Source organism: Neopsephotus bourkii, unplaced genomic scaffold (genome assembly GCF_033783945.1).
Source record: "Neopsephotus bourkii isolate Nb327-2 ecotype Australia unplaced genomic scaffold, CSIRO-AGI_Nbou_v1 NB_1825, whole genome shotgun sequence".
In the NCBI taxonomy this organism is placed as follows: Eukaryota; Metazoa; Chordata; class Aves; order Psittaciformes; family Psittacidae; genus Neopsephotus; species Neopsephotus bourkii.
The window spans coordinates 4555781-4566760 of NW_026902298.1; positions in this window are offsets into that span (position 1 = coordinate 4555781).

The window sequence follows — 10980 nt, forward strand, 5'->3', positions numbered from 1 at the left end:
CATGCAGGAGGTTGCTAAGTCTGACCTAAGAAGTGGTGCTGAAAAGGAGGATAAATGCAGTGAGGCTCAGTACTGTGCAAACTTGACTGCGTTTCTATCAATCAGGTACATGAAGAATAAGGAATATCATATGCCTACTTAAAGCATAACTCATGCTCCTGAGTTGATATTTAATCATGCAATGAGAGGACAGCATATGACTTCTGAGCTTCTTATAAGGTTAAGTGTCGCTAAGATTTTGTGTTCCTGCAGGAAAGGGTGCCTCCCAACTGTGATATACACACTTATCTTGAAAGGCCACATAAACCTGTCAGATACAGTGCAGACCTATTCATCTGAAAGGCAATCTACCTACAGAAAGAAACAGTCATTACACTAAACTGTGGTATATGGCATATAACTTGTCACAAAGTTAAGAAAAAAAAATGTTAATGTTCTTTACAGGATGTACTATTAACAAGAAAGTCCTACCCAAAAACTTCTGAATTGCCTCTTATGTCCAGACAGAAATTTTATCTTCCCTGTTTCTACTGGACAGAATGAGATGAGGCAAAAAAGATTTTCCAGGGTCAGCTGAAAACTAAGCACATTTTATTCATCTTGATAAAAATATTCCAGGTCATTGTCAGCATGTAGAAAAAAAGGAAGAACAACAAAACTCTTTAACCTTGCAGACTGCCGTGTTCTTCAGAATAGGAAAATTTACAATTGACATAATTTGACAGATACTGTGTTCATTCCATTCGCCTGTACTAAAATGAATGTCCTTTGGGTATGAAATATGCATATAATTTGGTTCTAAGCTGGTGGAAAACAGGCAAGGTTGCTAGAAATTAGAGGTCTGATTTCTAAAGAAAAGAAATGGATTTTCAGGGCTAAGTCTTTAGCTGAACGGATTGTTCAAAGGAGCTTAACATGTGGATATAATTTGCTAAAGGATTTCCCAGAGGGCTAGTGTGGTAGAAGAAGTCAGATGTGTTACATAAGTAATACAGCTGCTTTCTCATCATAATTCAAGTGGTCATCAATTAAAACAGTGTTAAGGGGTCAACCACAAACTGTCAAAACTATACACAGCACAAAGGAGACAACCATTAAGGCAAAGAGGGAGAAAAGTAAAATACAACAGATGCAAAACTTACATCAACTTGTGGGCTGATAGAATGTATTTGTATTATATAGGGTGATAGAATGTATTCTTATGATAGATTGACTAGCTAAAATCTCATATATGACAAGAATAGTATGCTTATATTCATTTACAAGTAGTAGTACACCTTCTACCAAATTAACTGGAGGGCAGCATTTGCTGCAGCATGAATATTTGCTAAAATTGCCTGAAATCTCAGCTGGAAAGGCAAAATTCGTCTTCATCATCCGTTACTGACTTGACAAAAGACAAAGTGTAGGAAGGCAAGATATAGCCAAGAGCAAGGCAACTGACTATTAACAAAAATCAAGCACCGGTAAACTGATGTCTCACTTTGTCTTGTAAAAGTGTATCAGAGAAAATGCAGGCAAGACTTTCAATTTTTCAAATACCAAAAGGAACCAGGAACAAATTGACAAGAAAATAGAAATGTGAACTCATCTGCCTCATAGCAAATCTGTAGCTCCTGGGGAAATACAGGAGAAATTCTCAAAATGCTAAAAATAAATACATATACATAAAATGCTCTTACAGGTATTACTGTTAACCTAAGATTGTTAGAAGGTAAAGGATTTACCTGCTAAAAAGGTTATCTATTTTTCCACATTTATGCTGTATTCCTTATGTTTTAAAACATTTCTCTATTAGAGTGTTCTAGGTTTCAGTTCGATTTGTTACAGGCAGGTTTACTAGAGCATGTGATGATGCATTTCACTGAAAGTTTTGTCTAAAGGTCAGCCAGCTAGTTCTGCTGGTCATGTGTACTTCTGCCACAGCGAATGTCAAATCATATCCACGGTCTGTTCATGACTCCCTAAGGCAGATACCTAAACAAGTGAGATCTCTTGGGATGCTTTTCATGCTCTCCAAAGTCTAAAAGGAGAAGAGGAAACAAGCTTAGATTAGATGTTGACATCTTAGGAAGCAGGAATTGACTGATACAAGTGCAACCTCTGACAGTGAGGGAAAAAGAAAATGTAGACTGAGCCATTTGTTATGTCAGAGACAGGTTTATTGGGTTTATAGGGCAAGATTTTGGTAGCATGGGCTGCAGGATTGGCTTCTGTAAGACGTGAGGAGCTGTCCTCATGTTGGACAGATCCAGCTCCAGCCAACTCCAAGGTGGAGCTGCTGCTGACCGAGGCTGAGCCCATCAGCAGCACTGTTGGCACATCTGTGTAAGTTATTTAAGAAATGGTAAAACACACTGCATAGGAGTTGTTAGAAAGGGGAGTGAGGAAATGTGTGAGGGAGAACTGCAGACACCAAGGTCAGTGCAGAAGGAGGCAGGAGCTGCTCCAGAGCAGACTCCCCTGAAGCCCATGCTGCAGCCCATGGTGAGGCAGGCCAGTCCACAGTGCAGCAGATACCCACCTGCAGCCTGAGGAGGACCTCATGCCAAATCATCTGGATGTGCCCTGAAGAAAGCTGCAGCCTTTGGAAAGTCACAGCCAGAGCAGGCTCCTAGCAGGAACTTTGAAATGTACCCTTTGGAGATTTAGTAGCCCTACATCTACAGCCACACACATAGCTCTAACATGTGCTACATGTTGTACTAAGTAAGCCAAATAGATAACACTGTACATAAATTACACATACTATATGTATTTATAGTCTTCTTTCTATAGATATTATATATATTAGATTGTATGTTGGATTAAAGCCAAGGTTTTCAGAAATGACAGTTGAATTTGGACAGTCACTCAAAGCTGCTAATTAACACAAGTTAGTAACAATCCTTCTGCTGACCTTTGTTAAACTCCTACTTTCTGGAATCACATGAGCTCGTGGGAATTATGTTATAATGGTTTTCATTGCCTTTTTTTAGTAAAAGGATTATTCCAGATCTTGTTTGATGGGAAAAGATAGGAGGAAAACTGTATGAACCTCTTAGTGTTCGGAAATCAGACAAGAAAGTGTAATTTTGGTTTTAGAAGAATTTTATGACTCTGAAACCGACATGTTGTTACTTGGGGATGGTTTTCCTCATGACCTTTGAATATTTGAAAAGCATTGTTGTCGACTTTCTATTTCCTGTGTCTCCTTTGTGTAACAGCAACAGAGCCACTGTCGGCTCAGTGGGAACGGCAGGGCTCCCATAGTTCCAGAATTCAATCTATTTCCACTTGAATTCTTTGTTGTAGACGCTTCAGTGTGTCTATACTGTGGAGACATTAAACATACGCAAATCTGAGACCTGGTGTAATGTCTGTATTTTTTGGTGCCATTTGCAGTCCTGATTTCCCCTCTTACAAACATTGTATGCTTGCAGTAATTGGGTATTGCTGATGTATCTTTACTCGGTGTGTCTCAAGAAGAGATACAATGCCTTCATTCTTCCCTTGTGAATTCTCAATGCTGTCTTTCTTTCCTGTTTAAATTGCAATAACTGTATCATTATTTCCTACTTTTGGTGGTTTTTTTTAATCATCTCAACATACTGTTCCACCACGTTCTTTCTGACAGCCCCATCTGTTTGACATATGCATTTATTCTGCCTTGCAATCATTTACCAAATGAGAGTACCTTTTATGAATCTACATTGAAAGATTATCTTTTGTATCTTCCTTAACACTTAAAAGACATTTTGCAATTAATTCCTCCCTGTTTGCATTTTTTAATTTACATTTTTATTTCCTCCTCGATTTATTTATTAGGTGGTAAATCACATCACAAATGCATTTATTGCTATCAGAGCAGAAGACTGATGTGCATCCAGATGTATTTATTGGTTTTGCATCTCTTAAATCAAACCTGTCTTTACAGAAGTGCAAATACAGCCATTTCACTTCTATTCGCAAAGTTTACCTGTGATGCATAAACGCACAGAGGCGATATGTAATAAAGAGAAGAGACAGCTGTTATAAAACCACAGAGGATATTTTACAGATTTTATAGGACTTGCACCTCTAAATCTCAGGTTTTATTCTTAACTGTGCTTCCACAACAATCCTCAAATCGCCAGGCCATGGACGTCATGAGCTAAGGTGTAAGGCTCATAAAAGCCTTGATGAAGCTTATTCACCCTCCGTCAAGCAGCTCAGGATTTATTAAGGAAGAGGAAACCTGTGGTCATGTAGCTTAGTACCACGTTGGCTATTGCATCCAGCCAAGAATGAGAGAGAGATGAGCTCTACTCTTTCTTTGTATTGACAAAAAATGGATGTTGTGGTTCAACCCCAGCCAGCAACAAAACATCGCAGAGCCTCTTGCTCACTTCCTGCCCCATAATGGGATGGAGGCAGAGAATTGGAAGGGTAAAAGTAATAAAACCTGTGGGTTGAGATAACAACAGTTTAATAACTGGGATATAATAACAATAAAAATTATAATGAAAAGAAAAAGAACAAACACAGAGAAATGAAACCCAAGAAAGACAAAGGATGCAAATGAAAATTTCTCAACACCAATCAACCGATGCCCAAACAGTCACCAAGCAGCAGCCCCTGCCAATCCTCCCCCTAGGTTTACATGCTGAGCATGATGGCATACAGTCTGGAATACCCCTTGGGTCAGTTGGGATCAGCTGTCCCAGCTACGTACCCTCCCAACCCCTTGTGCACCTCAGCCTGCTTGCTGACGGTGCGGTGTGAGGGCAGAAAAGGCCTTGACTCTGCAAGCGCTGCTCAGCAAGAGCTAAAACATCCCTTTGTTATCAACACTGTTTCCAGCACAAATCCAAATCACAGCCCCACAGCAGCTACTGTGAAGAAAATTAGCGCTACCCCAGCCAAAACCAGCACAATCGACTAAAATGCACGACAAAGTGTGTTCAGCAGGGAAAGCAATTCAAGTCTGCACACCTTCCAGTGAGTGCTTTTGCTTCCAGATTAGACTACCTTTTGACTAATTCAGTCTAAACCCTGGTCCCAAGATGGCTAATTCTAAGCAGGCAAGAGTTCTGCATCTTAGAATCATAGAATCATAGAATAGTTAGGATTGGAAAGGACCTTAAGATCATCAAGTTCCAACCCCCCTGCCATGGGCAGGGACACCTTGCTCTAAACCATGTCACCCAAGGCTCTGTCCAACCTGGCCTTGAACACTGCCAGGGATGGAGCACTCACAACCTCCCTGGGCAACCCATTCCAGTGCCTCACCACCCTTACAGTAAAGAATTTCTTCATTATATCCAATCTAAGCTTCCCCTGTTTAAGTTTTAACCCATTACCCCTTGTCCTATCACTACAGTCCCTGATGAAAAGTCCCTCCTCAGCATCCTTGTAGGCCCCCTTCAGGTACTGGAAGGCTGCTATGAGGTCTCCACTCAGCCTTCTGAAGGCTGAACAGCTCCAGCTTTCTCACCCGATCTTCATACAGGAGGTGCTCCAGTCCCCTGATCATCCTTGTGGCCTCCTCTGGACATGTTCCAACAGTTCCATGTCCTTCTTATGTTGAGGACACCAGAACTGCACACAGTACTCCAAGTGAGGTCTCACGAGAGCAGAATAAAGGGGCAGGATCACCTCCTTCGACCTGCTGGTCACGCTCCTTTTGATGCAGCCCAGGATACGGTTGGCTTTCTGCAAGTGCACACTGATGGCTCATGTTCATTTTCTCATTGACCAGCACCCCCAAGTCCTTCTCCGCAGGGCTGCTCTGAATCTCTTCTCTGCCCAGCCTGTAGCTGTGCCTGGGATTGCTCCAACCCAGGAGTAGGACCTTGCACTTGGCATGGTTAAACTTCATGAGGTTGGCATCAGCCCACCTCACAAGCGTGTCAAGGTCCATCTGGATGGCATTCCTTCCCTCCAGTGTATCAACCGAACCTCACAGCTCGGTGTCATCTTGCTCCATATCAGGTCAACATGAAGTGGGGCTTTGAAGCCTACCAGGAAGAAAAGGTTGAACATTTTAACTGGTGCATTATTACCTAGAAAAGAGAGTGGCAGTAACACTTTGAAGGTGTTTAAAAATCCATAAATAGAAGCTGTGTGGTGGAGGAATACTGAGAACTAGCTGGGCACTAGGCTGCTCAGCCTTGTCAGCACAGAGACACCCACTGGCATGCCAGGAGGCAGAGCTGAGGCACCTGGAGCAATGCTAGTGCCAGGAGCTAAGGCACTGCAGAGCTGTATGTTGCAGGGCTGGCAGCTGCCTCTGTGTTTTGAGGTCTGCAGTTCTGGATTTTAGCTATGTCCTCCACTGAGTGCTTACATCCCCTTTCACATCTGGCTTTCTTTTAAGAGCTCCATCAGTGGTGGGCAAGACTGCATCTAAAGCTGTATAGTGAAATGTTAAGAAAGCAATGGTGGGACTTCACTGTGGTATTGGCTATGAGTAGCACAGTGCTCATCCATGGAGCCCCCATGTCATGACATAACAAGGAGTATAGACTTACGCATATGACTGCTTTTGCCTGTCAAACAGAGAACTCAGGACCACATCCTGCTGAACCTCGGCAGAGATGTTGAACCTCCAGGAGCCTCCCAGAGCAGCACAGTATACTGAGATACATCTGGAGGTGCCATCCCCTGGTATGACGCTGGTAAAGGGATAACCAAACAGTCTGTACCGAGATTTGACCCAAACCTCTTTCCATGCAGCCAGTGAACCTGCAGTGCAGGCTGGCTCCTTTGCTCCATGCACACATGCACTTCCCAGCTGCAACAGTGGTAAGTGCCAGTCAAGCAGACTGACAAAACAGCTGCCTTTGACCTGCTAATTTCTCTCTTCCTTTCAGCATTTTCTTTGATTTGCTTCTTGTTGAAATTCCCCCATCATTTCAAACTGTTTACTTCTGACTTCTAAATAGCTATCATACTGTCACAGCCTCCAAGGGCACCTTGATAAGTTGTCTCATTTTAAAGTCACTTGGACCTAAACCGTGCCTGCCTAGCCCACAGACAACCTTTGTGCAGATGAAAGACATGCTTTATTCTATTCTGCATTTTCAGGCTGGTTAGAAAATTGTGGAGCTTTAATGTTGTGTTTTATGACAGAAGATTCTTTCACATGCTACTGAAAACATCTATTATTACCATAAAGGTTTGTTGTTCATGTTGGCTACTTGTACAGTCCAAGCCTTAAGATTTCATATGCCTAGGATGCAGGGATCCCCCCACATAGCTTATGGATTCTATACATCCTGATTATAAAATATCTAAAGGGAGTGGGACGAGGTCATCATTTATTAACCCCTCTTCCTATTGTAATGCTTAGGTGGAATATACCTTTTCCCTTAGCCTATTAACCAATTCAGGCTGCCTGAATTCAAGAGAAATCTATTAGTCCTAGCAAAAGAAATGAGAAGTTTTTGCTTTATAGAAAGCTATGTTTTGTGAGTCAATTGACCAAAAAATGGTCAATGGTTAATGGGTTTGTTAAATCGAAGAAATAATAGGCTGTAACTCCTGCTCCTTATCCATCATCCAGCTACAACTGAAGCAGTCTAAATTAAAGCAAAATGCAAAGCAAAGTCTAAACTATGTTTTCTCTTCAAAGCACAATGAGATGCCAGGAAGGGTTTACTGCTCCACAACAGCTTCCTTCTTTGTTTTCATTATAAAGGGCTCCAGAATTTGAAGACACATCCAGGCTAAATAGCTGTGTAGTTGCTGTCATGTAGAGAGCCTCCCATTGCATAATAAAGACATAGCCATTAGTAAACAGAGCAATAAAGTGCTCCGCAACAATCAATCAGTAGTTTGACAAGTCTCTCTGGGCTTCACAATAAATGCAATCTTGGGCTTCACAATAAATGCTATAACTGGCCTCTCAGAGGTTTACTTCTGTCTGGAAAGAACACCTTTTATGCACATGGCTCCCAGGGAAGACACAGGGTCCTGTGAAATAGTTCACTTTTGTCAATATATTGCTTTTGTCAGGGAAAATGGAAGAAATTCATAAAAAAGCACCATATATACCTAATAATGATGCTTCCATCCCCATTCTGGCTGAGTGCTGTATTTTCCAACCTCTACATCACCCTTAGGTGTGTTAACAGGGTTCTCCTCTCAGAGTTAAAATCCCCAGGGTGGAACTGACATGCTAACCCAGCTCATGTGGTGCCTTAAATATCCATTACCAGTATATTGCCCAGCAACAGCCACAGACTTCCAGGTGCAGCTGCCTTTGGGAAACTTTACTTTTTTGCTTCCATCAGGTTTACGACTGTTTATGCTTTGCCTGCAGTCTTTTATGGGTGGTTTAAAGTGTCTATTGTCTTTATCAGCCACGTGTTGCAGCATTATCGGCTGTCATTGGTGATCAGAAATGCTAATGCAGGTTGATACTTGGAGGCAAGATCTAGATAATCACCATGCTAGTTTTGACTAGGGTAAATTTTATTCCTTCCTTAAGAGCTGGTATAATGCTATGTTTTGGATGTGTGACTGGGTGTTGTTCGGTTGTTAGTGAGCAATTGTTTTCATTTGCCTTATTTGTCTTTCTTGGGATTTATTAGTTTTTTCTTTGTTATTTTACTATTATTGTTATTATTATTATTACTAATATTATTACTATTATTTCAATTATTAAACTGTTCTTGCCTCAACCCGTGAGTTTCGTAATTTTTATCCTTCCAAGACTTTCCCTTATCCTGCTGGGGCAGGGAGTGAGCAAGTGGGTCTGTAGTGCTTAGTTGCTGGCTGTGGTTAAACCATGACAGCCTCAGTTTTAATGACTCCAGTAAAGGCTCCTCACCAGCGTGTCAAGACAAGGGGATGAGATGGTACCAATGGCCAAAAAAGAGAGAATTCCTAAAAGAAGCTATGATTTTTGGCAAGGTAACCAGAAAAGAAGCAGATTTCAAGGCACACAGAGTAAAGAAATAGTTCTTTGTGCCTTAGAAAATTCATAGACCTCTAAAGTGATAAAAGCTTAACACTGTCAGATTTTCACTAAGCAATTTCTGCATCTTACTGAGGAACTTGTGGAGCACCTTTCAGTGCTCTTGAGTGGTTCCTGAATTGGTCTTGGGCTAGTCCCAGATGCTTCTGTCCACCATGACCCTGGCTGCATTCCTTGCCTCTCCATTCACTGTGTCGATCTCCTTTGGATATGGCTGAACATCTCTGCTAAAGGAATATCTTGTAGTGGCCCTTTCCTTGCAGGGTCTGTGAAAGCCAAAAGCATGAATTCACAAAAACAGAAGACACATGGATAGATTAGCATGGGAGCTAGATACCCAGAATTACCTTCTATATACCTGAGAAAATATTTAGGCACCCTTAACAAAGATGAAATCCCTGAAAGAAACTAGCTTGTCTTTTAAAGCTATTTCAATTCCATAGATGCCAGGTTCAAATACTGCCAGTTGCTGTGGAATTGAGCTACTATGGCTTAACTGAAAGCTCATTTCCTGGAAGAAACCAGGCAAATATCAGGCTAGGACAACTTTCTCCATTGTTGACATGCAGAGAAAGTCTACCAGGAGATTTTCATTTGCTTAGCTACCACCCTGGGGAGTCGCGTGCTGCGGCTTTGCTCAGTTTAGTATCTTATCTTTGTAAACTATTATTACTGCATTTGAAACATAAAACAAGGATATCCCAGTCCTAATTAGGCAGCTGATGCACTGCAACTGCAAAGGAGATGATTTTCAGGAAATGAGTGTTCCCAAATTGAGCAGTCAAAGATATTTCTTTGTTACGAGTGCTGTAACAGTGGTACTAAATGCTGGGGGTTTGACTGTGGGTCTTGCAGCACCTTCCACCATAGGGTGTGAGAATGTCAGGTTGAAACCAGAATGTTAGATTTGTTGATGTTGCTGCAGAAAAGGTAAGAGCTGTATAATAAATACTAGACTCACACCACAGGTAAGCACCTCCTCTTCTTTTAATTAATAAAACAATCTAATATTTCTAAGGAATCAGGGAAGGTCAAGTGTGTAACATTGCTGCAGGTACCAGCTTGCCCTGACAGATGAAGTTAAATGTTTCTATATCCTAGATATGCAGCTGCCTGTTTAACAAATGTAGGCCATTTATTACCCATCCAGACTTCTGAGAATGGAGTGTTGGTTAATAAAGAACCCCAAACTGATGATGCATCTACCTGTGAGCCACAAATTCTACCTGTGCAACCAGACTTTGAACCAGGGTTCTTTGAAGAGCTGGAGCCATAAAAGTAGTGTCTGGAACTGCAGTATCAAACAGGATAATGAAGGAAGAAAAGGTGGAAAGTTTCTGTCTTAGACTGGTAATCATTTAATCAATGTTAACAGTAATCTGGATGGTTTAAAAGAGAGGTTGAACTAAAGTAAACAGCTTAAATGAAGCTATTAATACATATACGAGAGATTGGCTACATCTGATTAAAGATAAATTAGCTTGTGGCTACTTGTGTGTGCTTCCTTTGGTAATGAATTAATTTTACAAAACACTCATATTCCATGTCTTGCCAGAAATGTCATCTTTTATTACAATAGAGCCTGCGGTCACATGCATAAATATTGGTGTGGTATAATATATTTTCATTGATCGTTTCCTGGCAATTGACATACGATTGCATTTCCACATATATTTACCAATTTCACTTTATTCGTCTAGACCGAGTGTTTTAAGAAGTAAAACAAAACTTCTATTTAAACATGTACCTTCTCCTTCCCTCCCTCCCCTTTTATATGGTCAGGTAGGTTAAAATGGAAGCTACAGAAGAAAGTCTGAAGATAAAATACTGATGTACAATTCAAGCTGCATACACAAGGTACTGCTGGGAACAACTATTCCTGAATAGAAAAGTTTAATGAAAATATATGATCTAAAAAGCTGATGCATAAGAAGAAGAAAGCCAGATTTTCAGAATCCAAATGGCTTTCTCTTGACAGCTCAACTTGGTCAAATAAATTATGATCCTTCTGGAATAAAAAAGTAATATTTACTTTTCAC